Raw genomic sequence first — 14555 nt, forward strand, 5'->3', positions numbered from 1 at the left:
TGAAAGTAAAACCAGTCAGGAGAGATTTATATGACCTAAAAAGTCTTCAGGGAGCTTATCATTGACTGGCTGTTTTTTTTATATTTTGTATATCCTATATCCTCACTTGATATAGAGATGAACAGTATGTTCTTACATCAGATGCATATTAGTATAAAAGTTAATGCTTAACTAACTGATCGAAATTCAAAGAAAAGACATTTAGGTTACAAAACAAAATTAAATATTAGTGCTAATGAGAACTGTCTTTTGAGCTGCACATCTTTATTAGACTGATTTCTGAAGACTGGAGTAATGGTGCTGAAAATTCAGCTTTGCATTACAGGATTAAATGACATTTTAAAATATATTCAGATGCAAAACACAATATTACAGTTTTTTCTGTATTTTTGATCAAATTATTGTAGCCTTGCTGAAAATGTAAGACTTTTTTTATTTCGGAATTCATGTTCTTGTTGGGCATGATTCATTACTGCGTATTATTCTCCACCCCTTCAAGCATCTGCCGAGCACTTTTCACAATCCAATAAGTTACTGATGGATAAACCCAAGCTTTTTACAAGATTTATTCCCTCTGTAAACAATAACATGATATGTATTTTACGGGTAGCTGGTGAACAGGTGTTTTTTGTATCATTACTGTTACTACATTGTGCATTGTAGCTTGGCTGCAGTCCAATGAGCATTAAAGGACCAGAACTCTACATGGCTTTATGTACATGGATAGAACACTGTTTATGAATCCCTTGAAGTTAAAATGAATTTCTCTCAGTGGTTCTCTCTCTGTCTGCCCCAGAAATCTTGCATCGAAATGCAGATCCATCCATGAGAACTATATGAAATGGCTGCAAGATTCATGTGTAAAATATTAAGACCCCTTGACTAATCCACATTTCCCTTTTCCTCACTTATCACTTTTTGTGTATTTGTGTGTGGGTCTGTCTTCCTCCATCAGCATAGTTCATCTCCCAAAAGACATTGTGTCAACAAGACCACCAATACGTAGACAGTTTACTCCACTCTTTTATTTATAATCTTAATCTATTTTCATGCTACTTTGTCAGCCAAATAGCAGTTTCTGAAAATTAAGATGAGAGAATTCAGTCATTTGACCCAGTTCCCAGCTGGCATATGACAGACCTTCAACATATTTCAGATAAGGTCAGTATTTGTTTCAACATTGAAACAATGTTTAATGCTCAACCGTTGATTTATTCTGACACACATTGGCACAAAATGTCATTTATAAGAATGTATTAATATGTGTGCCAGGATACTAAAAAATGCTCTGCCAATAAGTCCGGGCAGCCCTTTGCAGGAGCTAATCACAGAGGAAATGCTATGCTGCAGTTATCATTGATTAAACCTCCTAGAAATCAACATGATTGCACATCACCAATTAAAGAGATTTGAGAAAAAAGACGAACTAGCAAAATTTCTCCCTCTTGCATCCCTCCAGACTCTCTCCTCTGCTCATTCTCATTCTGTTTTCTCTCGTCTTTTCTGTCTCTCTCTCGCTCTCTGAGCATGACTCGGCTGTTATTGTTGTTGTGTCTGGGTTCAACCTGTTCTCCATGTGCTAACATGCTAAGTTAATGTGCTCATTACGTTGATTCAGATGTGTCTTGGCAGCACAGGAGTGGGTCAGCAGGTGAGGATAGTAATTAAAACACACTTGGCATGGCCTGATATCTGTCCACTCCAATACGCAGCACATTTGTAGCAAGAGAAACCTGCGGTGTGGTTGCGTGTACCATTTGGGGTTTTGATTAAGGACATGGAGACGTTGGCAAGTGTAGAGCAGAATGCATTTAATGACCTGCAAGAGTTAGAAATAATAATTGCTCCCCTACTGCATGACTTTATACATTTTAATGTTGTATAATGTTATTGGGAATGAAAGAGTTTGCTTGTGACACACAAAGCTTGATGCTTTGGCTCCTTTTGGAACTATTTTTATGGCTGGATTAAAAACTATAAGAGATTTATATATTGCAAGTATAACTTTTGCAAGGCTCAAATATTTGGAATCAGGCTTAAATAATGAATGAAATGAGTACATAAAAATGGTTTTACATTACTGAGGAAAAGATGGTTGCTGCTACAGTAGAATGATTCAAAAGTTTAGTGTCTGTAAGTCTCTTATGTTCACCAAGTCTGTAAAAACAGTAATATTGTGAACTATTATTACAGTTTAAAATAGCTGTTTTATATGTGTAATTTATTCCTGTGATGGAAAGCAGAATTTTCAGCATCATTACTCCAGGCTTCAGTATCATTCTAATATGCTTTTTTGCTGCTTAAGGTACATTTCATATTATTATCAATGTTGAAAACACTTTTTGTGGCTTTAAGTGTGTTTCTTGCATTTGCTGGGGTGTTCTGATGGTTGCCAAGGTGCTGCTTTGCAGTTGCTTAGATGGTTTGAATGTTTTTTGCTGTATTACTTGAATATTTTGGGGTGTGTGTTTCCCAAAAGCATCTATTGTCGCAAGTTTTGTCATTACCAATAGACTTCAATGGAACTTGTGAGTTGCATCCATAGTTAGCGATGCTTTTGGGAAATGCATTCCTGGTCTTTTCTAGGGTGTTCTTAATGGTTGCTTACAAGCTCAGGTCAAACAACAACAACAACAAAAAAGTCACCCAAGTCTCTGATATTGTGACTCCATATTTCTTTCAGACCCCAATAAAGAAAAAATTCATGCTGATAATTCATTAGATCTGCATAACCGCGGTCTCTACTGTTTATATTATCTTTTCTTGTAAACAACAGCAGGAATGGATTATCAGATTCAATCTCTTTGCGAGTCAGATATGAGAAAACAGAAAATTCAATTAGATCATCCCTAACCAAACAGTTGAATGCTGTGTTTAATTTCTGTAACACGTCGGACGTCCACCAGCTGTCACTGAGTCAGTCTTAATTAAACATTGACAGGTTATCTGATATAACAAGCCTGTTTGACAGATACATGGAATTTGACCAAACATCCATGTCTGTGACAAAAATCCAGATTTATTCGGAGAGAAGAAATGATAATGTGTTCTGCTCTGGACTTGAGGTTTATGTTTGTTTATCTAATTATTAATTTCACTTTAGTTAATAAATTTGTTTTCTTGGTTTGCAACTTTTTTAACACTGCGAATGATGCATATTAACTTCAGGAAGATAAGGGGTCAGAAAAAGACTAAATTAAAAATAAAAGGTCTTTAATGACATAGATGGTTCCATATATACAACTCTGAACATATGGAATGCAGAAAATGTTCTTTATAGTCGAAAAAGGTTCTATAGCTTTTTAAAATGTTCTTAAAATGGTTCATTTAAGAACTGTGCACTTAAAAACTTTTTTTGGGGAACCAAAAAATAGTTCTTCTATAGCATCTCTGCAAAACCACCCTTTTGGAGCCTTTATTTTTAAGAATGTAACCTGGACACCTCAGATAAACGCAGTCTAATGAAGCACAGAATTGTGAAAATTTGAAATTTTCAAGTTCCTTCTTGGAAAAGTGCAACAGAATTATTGGTTGAATTGGATTTGCAGCATGTGCAGGAATTCACAGACCAGTGATTTGTAGGTATGTGAGTCAGATTATACCAATGTGTGCTTTAAATTATCCTCTTTTTACTGGGTTTCTTTATTAAATAAATGCAGCCTTGGTGACTTCTTTCAAAAACCTAATCCAAACTTAATGTTGAAAAATTTTACCAAATGCCCCCTCAGAAATGTAAGTCTTGCTCAACATTTCTCCATTGAATGTTTCTCTCAGAAATGTCACAAAAATGCAATTAATATTGACTTTAAAACCCAATTAACAAACAGTTCTATTAATTTTAGAACCAATACTTAGCCTTCAAATTTGCTCCAAACAATTTCAGGCAGGTTTGTAGATCACAGAGACTGAATGTGTGGTGGCAGTTTGCAGTGAAACGTTACATCTCTTCACATTAACTTATAGAACTAACAGTGTCCCGGTCAAGGGCTCTCCCAAGGACAGCTGTTAGTTGAGAGCCTGTTGATGAAAGGATGCTGTGATTGAAAATTGTACCTCAGCTGGCTGCACACTTGGGCATGTGGAGAGTGAAAGACTCTCGATCGGCCCTGTTGAGCTCACCCCATGGACTTGTGTGTACGTATGAGGAATTGGGAGATGGGAGATCAGCAGCTTTTCATTTTGGGCGGAACATTAGAGGAGACACATCTCCATAGGGTGATTTATTAAACACAGTGTGCAAATACTGTGAACGGTGGTCTGGAACGGTTGTGTTCAGAAGCCAGGGTTCGTACAGTGCAGTCTGTGTCTGTGTGTGGGGTGACTTGCTCATCCTTAATCGCTTGAGGCTGTAAGACTAGGGAGAGAACACCATGAGTTCTGGAGAACTAGCTCAGCCTTCCCTTCTCTTTCTCCATTTATATTGCCTCCTGATGCAGTTCAGGTGCAAACAATCAGCACATGGATGGGGACAATGGGACTTGCCAATAGCCTTTTGTTAGGTCCAGAGTGGAAAAAAAGCATGCCCCACCCAGTCAGTCAAGCAGTTCATCCATTAGGGGCATGTGGTATTCGTTAAAGCTGGAGATCTAATTTAGTTGCGTAAGTTATTGCCGGAGCGAAGAGTGCCGTCTAGTTTTGGGACCACAACAAAGGGGCTGGTCCACATGCTATGTGATGGTTTAATGACTCCTAGCTGTAGCATTCTTTGACCTTCCTCCTCGATAGCCTGCCGGCGAGACTCTGGTGGGCATGTTGCTGGATGATGAGGGCGGATGGTGTGTGGACTTCAGGTTGGATAACATTGATCTGTCCCAGAAGCTCTCTGAACACATCCACAAACTGGCTGAGCAGGGCACTTAGCTCCGTCTTCTATACACTGAACAACTGCTCCCTCATATCCACAACCAAGAGTTTTAACAAAAGTGAGGGCTGCCAACTGTTCTGGTGGAGCAGTCCACCTCTTAAGGAGATCTACTGTATATGGTACAGCTGCTACTCCCGCCTTTGACCTGGCTGGCGGACCTAATAGATTACCGGCCCCACCTACTCTGTAATGATATACTGTATGGCCCTTGCTAGGACATCATGAATTTAGATGTTGCTGTAGGTACCAGAACAACACTCGGTCATCTGGTTGAAATTCTTTGGCTTGGGCAGGACACCAGATATTTCTTCATGATTTGCTCCCTCATCTCATGTACTTGCTCAACCACAGTTCGGTGTGGGGCAGGCTCCTGTTCCCAGATTTCTCTGGCCACATCCAACAATCCCTGGGGTTGTCTTCTGAAAATAAACTCAAAGGGCATGAATCCTGTGGAAGCTTGTAGGACTTCCCATATCCGAAAGAGCACGTGGAGTAGCATGAGGTCCCAATCACTCCAATCTTCAGCAACCACCCGTCATAGCATCTGCTTCACCATTTAGTTAAACCTCTCCACTAAGATGTCAGTCTGGGGGTGTAGACAAAAATGTGTAACTGTTTCAGCTGGAGAAGCTGACATAGGTCTCCCATGAGTGGGAACATTAAGGGAGTTCCCTGGCCAGTCAGGATCTCAGAGAGAAAGTCCACATAGCTGAACAGTAGGAAGAGCTCTTTCGCAAAGGCCTTGGTGGTTGCTTTCCGCAGCATTACAACTTTCGGGTACCGGGTCGCATAATCCATTATGACGAGGATGTGTTCATGGCCCCATGCAGACTTCTACAATGGCCCTACCAGGTCCATTCTATTACGGGCGAAGGGCACCTCAGTGATGGGTAGTGGTATCAATGGGCTGGGGGGAGGTCCGCTGGCAGGTTGTGCAGTTCTGGCAGTACCTCTTTACCTAGGCATCCATACTGGGCCAGTGAAATCAATCCCGTATTCTTTGGATAGCATTCTTCAAGTGCCATTAGATCAGAGTGGCCCAGTCCTATGACCATCTCTGCCTTGGTCCAGGGAACTACTAGAAGCAATTTTTCCTCTCCCACCGCTGCGTGACACAGTAGAGCAGACCTTTCTTGATCACGATGTACGGGAGGGGATGTGGTGCTAAAAGACAGACCTGCAGGCTTATGTTCCTGGGGAAGGGGGCTTAGTGGGCATGGTCTCATCCACTGGTGCGGGGGCCACCGGTCTGCTCACTGGTCTGGAGGTGTCCTCCAGTGGTCACCTCTCCACCATCACCCACTGGGGCAATAATTTCTTTCAGAAAGCAGAATTTCTGCAAAACAAACAACAGCCATCAGCATGTGATCCAGATGCTCACTCACTCTTTAATATGCCCTCTTTTCCACCTATGTGACAAGGTGAATGAGAAAAATGTACACAAACGAGGCACTGAATTGCAAGACAAATCCCCGGAGTGTGTTTTATTAAACACAGTGTGCAAATACTGTGAATGGTGCTCAGGAACTGTCGTGCTCAGATGCCGGGCTTCGTACAGTGCTCTCTGTGCCTGTGTGTTGAGTGACATGCCAATCCTCAATCGCTGGAGGCTGTAACAGATGGAGAGAACACCATGAGTTCTGGAGAACTAGCTCACCCCTCCCTTCTCTTTCTCTGTTTATATTGCCTCCTGATGCAGTTCAGGTGCAAACGATCAGCAGGTAGGAACACCTGCTAATCGTTTGCACCTGAACTGGCTCATTGAGTGATCTGGGAGCAGTGTTTTCTTGAAAACCTAAATAAAATAGGAATGGTAATATCCTTTAGAGATCCAGTATTGTACTCTAAAGACTTAAGAATTGAGGTCAACATGTATTAGAGAACATTTATTACATAATTTAATTTTCTACCATTTTAAATTGTTTATTTTTGTAAATGAAATGAAAGATCAAAAGGATAAACAATGCAGGTTAATTTTCACATCCATCTTAATTTATATCATTTTTACCAAGGGTGTCTATAATTCTGACCAACAGTGTTGGGGAAAGTTACTTTTAAAAGTAATGCATTACAATATTGCGTTACTCTATGGTAATATTACATTACTTAGTTACTTTTTATGGAAAGTAATGCATTACGTTACTTTATTTTTTAAATATGAGCAGGGCTTGATTGTTTTTTAATATAAGAAGTTCTATTTATAGCAAAGTAAAAGCCCTTTCACACCAAAAGGTGTAATGAATAAACCCCAGGTTACAGAAAATTTACGTCTGTACAGTATGAGAAGAAGGTCTGAAAAGAACACTCTTCAGCAATAAAAAAAATAAAAAAATAAAGCACAATTATTAGTTTATCTGAAGTCATATTTGCTTAATAGTATGGTTGAACTGGATCATCAAAGGTCAGCAGCAAAGACATTGGTTAGTAAAATGGGATTAGATAGTTTTGTGCTATTTTACATATTTAATATTCTTATTCTAAGTTTGTGTTTCACTGTTTTAATTCATTTTGATGAATAGTAAACCTTTTTATTTTTTTAGTGAGTGGGATGAATGAGTGCACATTTACATTTACTCTAGAACTACATCATGTTCACACAGCACACACAATCCCTCTTTACTTCCGATTTCTCCCAGTATGGGGACAGGAGATTTGTCAGTCACTAAATGGGAAACCAAAGTAACTGCCGTTACTTTTTTGAAAAGTTAACCATATATTTTTTTGTAAAATAAAAAGTAATGCATTACTTTACTTGTTAATTGTAATGCTTTACCCCCCAACACTCCTGACCAAGATTGCCTAATGAAATAATTTAGGTAATTCTTGTTTTCTGCAATGGTAACTTTGTATTTTGTAATTTGGTTAATTAATTTGCATAAACATTTAAATGTTAATTGAAATTGGTATCTCTAGTGAGCTCAATGTCTATTATGCTGTATGTAAATCTCTCATCTTCATGCAGATGTGTTTTGTTGAGATTCGCATCACAAATATTTTATATATTCTCATTGTTCTCACTTTTGTAAGATAGACGCAATTTTCTCTCAAATGCACTGGCAGTCCATCTAAGCACTTAAGCTTTTGTTTGGCCGTCCTCATTGTTGGAAGAAAACGTTGAGAGCTTTCACCTTAATTTACTGAACACCTAAATAGATGGATGGAAGACAGATGAATGGAAGTTGGTGAGTTTTTTTAGCGTTGATAGACATCTAGTCTACGGTAAAGTGAGCAGAAGTCTTATGAATTATCGCTGCAGTCACTTGTGCCTATATTGGAACATTTTTATTTTTATTCTGTTTCCGAGACACGCAGTTAATTTGCTTGTGCTGGAATATTGTATCACTGAGACAAGCATTATTTAGTAATTGAATATGCAGTCTTTTTCATTCTTTACTTCATAGCATTCATGTCTGTTGTCATTTACTCTGACTGTACAACATCACGTTACAGTATGTATCAAACAGCAAAGAAACAAAGTTCCTGATGTGCTCATGTGATTAGAAGAGTGGTGCTGTCAGCCTGAATTAGCATTGTAAATAACAGGAAAATGTTACTTTAAATATGTATATAATTTTTTTTTTAACAGATCTGCTTATATAATGGGATTTTTCTTTCAGAGATTTTTTAAAAGTTTGCTATTTCACCCACATTGATTATTTTTTAGGGATTGTATAACTTCAGTATGCTAGAAGTCCCTAAAGGTCAATGTTTTATTCATACATATTGGCTGTACAATAAAATGCACAGATCAGGAAAGACAGACTTCAATAGAGTTTGCATTTATGTAAACACAACAAGAAAATCAAGTATGGACAATACATATTTTAATAAACTTTTAAATAAACCAAAAAAAGATAATTCTGTTCTGTATAAAAGCCTTTTGATTCTATTATGACACACAACATTGCTTTGTCAATTTACATCTTTTACTTCTTTTATTTAAACGGTTAGTGTTTGCTGTTTGCCAAGTGCATCACAAAAAGTACCTCATCCAGATGTATGAGAGTGTAGTTTAAGAGTAAAAATGAATGACAACCCCACTCCAAAGTGTCATTACTGTAGCTCAAGGAGCATTTCTGCCTTATCCAAAATAAAGACTTTTATAAAGTATATTGTAACCCAGTGTAGTTAAGTTTTTATTTGATATGTTAAATAATTTATTTGGATTTAAAACAGTTAATTTATATATTACAACATGGAATTCAATTTCTAGGTTATTCCGGTTTTAGTTTTACTGCCTGCTTTTCTGAGTGCATATATAGAGGTCAGTATAGGATATTTTTCAAGAATTGCATCAAAGCCGACTCTTCTGTGTTTTTTAGAACAGCAGCTTGTGCTCATGTGTCTTCTGATGGAAAATCCCTGGCATTTTAAGACATTTGAACATTAAGGTTTCATAAAACTTGTAAGCGCAGTGGGAATTGCTTCCCTGAAGGTGTGAATTGGGAAGGAAATGCCAGGTTTAAGATGTTAGAGTGTACGGATGTTACTGTGTGTTGTGAGTAGCTGACATATTGGCTCAACATTAGCTCGTTTGAACTACCAGTCATGTCTAAGATCTATACAGTACTGTCCTCAAATGTGTGACTCTTCTTAAATGCCAGGGACTCCCCACTATCAGATTCACCTTTGCATCTAATTTAAAATGTTCTTAAAAAAAACAAAAACAAATAAACAAATCATTTAAATGGAATGTAAATTCGATTATAAAAATTCTAATAATAATTTGAATTAATTGTATATTTAAATTTGTATAAATTATATTGAACTTATATAAATGGAAATTATAATATTATTATAATAAACACAGATGTATACATTCACCTTTGAAGTGTCCTTAAAAAATACTAAATAATTGTAATTAAAATACAGTTGTAAAAATATAATAATTAGGTGGGTTGATTAAATAAAATTAATAACAGTTATTAAACATATAACAATTAGGTGATATTAATTTTAAAAACTATAATTATATAACAAAAACTATAACATACACACACACACACACACATGCATATATATTCAATTCAGAGGCATCAGAAACCAGAAGAAAAAGACCAATTCAAAACATTTGTGCTGAAAATTTCTTATGAGGTGATATAATTCAACATCTTTTTCTCAAGCAGAGAGAGACTTTATTTGTGTGCTGAGTGAGTAACATCACTTGTTTGTGCTTGAAGAAATGTAGTGTGTTATATTTGCCCTCTTCCAATTGTCCTCATTCTCGTTCTCCCCGGCCATTTCTACATGTGAACGTGAACCAAGAAAGCTTGTGTTCCTGTGTGCAGCGGGACATATCAACAGGCAAAAATCTGAACAAACAAACATCACAGCATGAATCAGTTCCACAGTTTTTCATTTTTTGAACCTTTCTCTAAAGGGCTCTATAAGGTTTTAGATATGCTGAGAACAGATCGCTCAGATTTGCAGTGCATCGTTTGATGCCATAACACTGTTAGATTTTAAGCCTGTACCCTTGGACCTCAAACTCCCATTCAGGTATTAGAAATATTTCAGGAACACACACTAAATCATGTAGATGGGTGTTGTGAGCATTATATTTTAAGGTTATAACCTCTGACTCAATGCGTCATTAAGATAGATCTTTGTGCAGCGCTGACCTGAGGAAGATATCAATACATTATTGAGTGGCTCATTAACCTAAAGTTCAACCCAGCCACTGTTCTGTGAAGAACATCATAAGAATGCAAACGACATTGTATATTTACTGTTTGGGCTGTTTATTGCATCTATAAGGGCTTCAGTTCAGGAGAAAGGCTAAAAGACATGGACTAAAAAGCCACAATTTAGTTTTTGTCATATACTTCAGAAGATGTAGGTACTGTAAAATATTATTAATAATATTTTTAATATTAATAATAAACATTAGTGTTTATTCATAATCTCATAAAGCCACCAATGAATTCCAGTGTATTAAGCTAAATCCAGGTAATTATTAAGATAAATTAAAATAAAAATCTGAGGTTATCAGAAATTAGTTCGAAATGGTCATCATTTTTTTTTTTTTTTTACCCCTTAGGAAAAAGTCACAGAGATATAATGCTAGTGGTATGCAAATGAACACAGAGGCATTGGAATTTAATGTTTACAGTTCACAACAATGCCTCATCATGTATCATGTATGACTTAATTTTCAAAGCCATAAATAAATAAATTATTATTGGAGTACCTTTTACAGTTATGCAATTTTTCTACTTCAGATTTCACATTATGTGTTGCTTGCCTTTTATGTAGGGGAGAGCAGGGGCGCAAGTACCATTTTTCAGAAAAAACTTCATTTTAAAAGATAATGTTGTATACAGAGATATATTTCTGCTGTGGCCAGTAAGTCAGAAGTGTGGTCTAACAATACCAGGTGGTATTTTGTAGAAATGTAGAAAGACTTCAGTATAATTTCACTTTGAACATAAGTTGAACATTGTTACTTTCGACCCCATCGGTTGGGACGAAAGTAACACAACAATATAAGCTAGATTTTTTTTCTGTTAGTCTTATTTTTCTTAAGTATACCTGATTGTGACCTTGTTAATAAGTAACTGCAAACATATTTTGTCCTTTATCTTAGCAAAAAATTATTAAATTACATTTTCATATTTTCATTTTAAATTTAAGTTTAAGTTTCATCAGATGTCTTAAAACCTGACTGTATTTTTTTATTGTAAATTTTGATGTATTTTTATATAATAATAAAAAAGTTCTACAGAATGCACAATATAATATATATATATATATATATATATATATATATATATATATATATATATATATATTATACGTTTTTATTTTTTCATGGTATTTTTTTTCACAAAAAAAGCACAATTTGCATAATTTGTGTCCACACAAGAAATCAAGTCATAAAGATTTGGCACAACATGAAAGTGAGCAAATAATGACAGAATTGTCATTTCTAATTCCTTTAATAACCATTTTGTAAAATGTCCATTGTCTTATTTTAATCCATTTGTTCTTTTTTGTTCTTATAGCACAAAAGAACCTGCAGAGCAAGCCTGGACATATGGTATTTTCTCGATCGTCTTCACCTCCATCACACTATCTGCCTCTTGTTTGACGATGTGTTAACACATGATCTCCGGGTGCTGTGGCATCATCTGACCTTCCATTTTTCTACATGCCCAGGACTGTCCTCATTTTAAAGGATCCTTTAGTGTTGACTTTAGGTGTTCAGTGCAGTGCCCAAGAATTATTGAGACTCCCGATCCGTCAATATGTTTACAGTCAATGAGGGGCAGTATTAGTTAACAGCTGGCAATCGCTCTACATAATTACCTCTGGATTGATGAGTTAAAGCAAATTAGCATTGGATATTTCCACCTGATTTTTTTAAGCAAGAACAATGTAAAAGGAAGCATCGCTGTCATGCTGCTGACAGTATAGACCTCTTTTAGCCAGTAATATTCAGTAGAGTGAGTAATACGCCCATTTATTTTGCTGCACAAATGTCAAACTATCTCTCAAACAGTATATATTTATGATTCTGGTCTTCAGATTGAGTTACAGGGCTACAACCACCTCAGGTGTTTGTGGTATTTACTGTAAGTTGTTGCTTTTTGAAAGCATCAGAATTGCCTTTGTGACTAATGACCGTCTGGAAGAGAGATGGTGGAAACATGTTGATGTAATTCCAAGGAAAAATTCTTTCTTTGTCTTCTTTCTGTAATGGCTCTTTTACAGACAAGCATAAAATCTAGGCTTTTTTATATTGTTGCGGTGTTTTCTCTGAGGACCGGTGTGGCATTTAGCTTCTGTTTCTTTTGCATCGTATTTGAAATAAGCAAATCACAGAGTGACAAATCCACACAGATATCCAGTCTTTTGTCTACACCAGTCAGTTTTAATAGGATCTCTTCTTCAGGGCTTTTTTCCCCCGTTAACAGGATTCAACAAATCTTGAGAGCACTATGGAGGGAGTTAAACTCTCAAGGGATGGTGTGAAGCTGAGAATTTGGAAGAGTTTCAGCTGGAGCAGATGTGCGAGGACTAATGTGTGTTATTGATGTTTGGATCTTTTTTTTCTCTCTCCGCTGCTCTTCTGTCTTGGGTAGGTTGTTTCCTAAATCCTCATTCAGTTGTTTTCTCACTTACTGGCTTTCTGTTTCTTTTTCTACTCCGTCGCAGTTGACGTTTTCCTCCCACACTCCCTCAAAGTGTCACCTGTGCATCTCACCTCCCATGTTATCATTAATAGTGGCATATCTATATTTGTTGGCCCTGATAAATTTTAACTTCCCTCTGAGGAGTTGAATTAAAATCTCGAGCTTTCAATTAAATTTTATCTTGTAGCTCTGGGCTCAAGGCTAAGCTGTTGCTTGCACACAGTATGATGCCTCCATCACAACGTAAACAAAAAAAATAGATGTGAAATGGGCACATAAGCCCCGTGGAGATACGGTAAATACCCGAGAAAAACATCTCAGTAATCCTTGCCCTAAGTGTCACTGTCTGGCATTGTCTCATATCTTTGAGAGAGGCATGGTTGCTTAAGTGTGTGTGTGTGTGTTTGTGTGTGTGCGCGCTGTGTATGGTGTGATGTGAACTTTTGATATACATTTTTTTTCCCTACAGTTTGTAATCTCTTAAAATATTCAATGTGCACACAAATAGTCAAACTATTTTTATCCTTGTAGAAATCAGAAATTTTGTAATCTGACAGCAACAAAATGGAATTACCCACAAAGTTGCATATAATACAAAAGACCTTCTTAAGGTTTGCATTAACTGCCATACACTATTAAAAAAAATTATGGTATTGATGGTCCATGAAGACCCTTTTATACATCTATGAAAACATTTCATTGCACAAATCTTCTTTATGGTGGTTAAAAATTGCTCTCAAGATTACTAAAAACGGTAAATGAAATGGTGTTTTTAAGAACTGTTAACTAAACGGTTCTTTTGAGTACAAAAGTGGTTATTTTATGGCATTTCTGCATGCAAAACCCTTTTGGAATCTTTATTTGAAAGACTTTTTTCTGCCATGTTCAGTATACATACTGTGTACACTGCACAGATTTATTTTCTGCAGAAATAATAGTGTATCACAATTCTGTTTTAGACATTGTGTATTATTTCACATACTGTGGTGTTAAAAATCCCAGCAAACACAGGATGTTGCTGGAACATTGTTACAACATGCTGAAATGGTTGACAGTGTTGTCTGAATTGTTGTCACAGTGCTGTCAAAATGTTTAACTATATTTCTGAACCATAAATTACAATTCTAGTAAGGTTACATGGACAATCAGTGTACAACATATACACATCACAGCCCTGAAGCAAAGCTCAGATGTCAGACTTTTATGACATTACAGATATAGAATATAATATGTTTGTTGGGTTTGAGTACTGGATGGAAGCGCTATAGGAATGTTGAATTATTAACCTGGCAAATTGCATGACAGATTGTTATGTGATTTCAACTCTATTCACCATGTAAAATAAAAGCACAATAGCCTACACTAAAAATAAGTTGGTGTAGAAACACTTGTATTTCAGAAATTACCTTACACTTTTATGTTCTATAATGCCTAGGCTGTAGCCCATGTCATTTCTGTTATGTTGCAATAAACAGAATAACACAGCTTTTTAGAAGACTGAACTATTCACCTCATGTGTGTACATATCATTTGAATGTTATTTATCAAAAAATACT

This window comes from Carassius auratus, chromosome 6 (genome assembly GCF_003368295.1).
Source record: "Carassius auratus strain Wakin chromosome 6, ASM336829v1, whole genome shotgun sequence".
NCBI classification, from domain to species: Eukaryota; Metazoa; Chordata; class Actinopteri; order Cypriniformes; family Cyprinidae; genus Carassius; species Carassius auratus.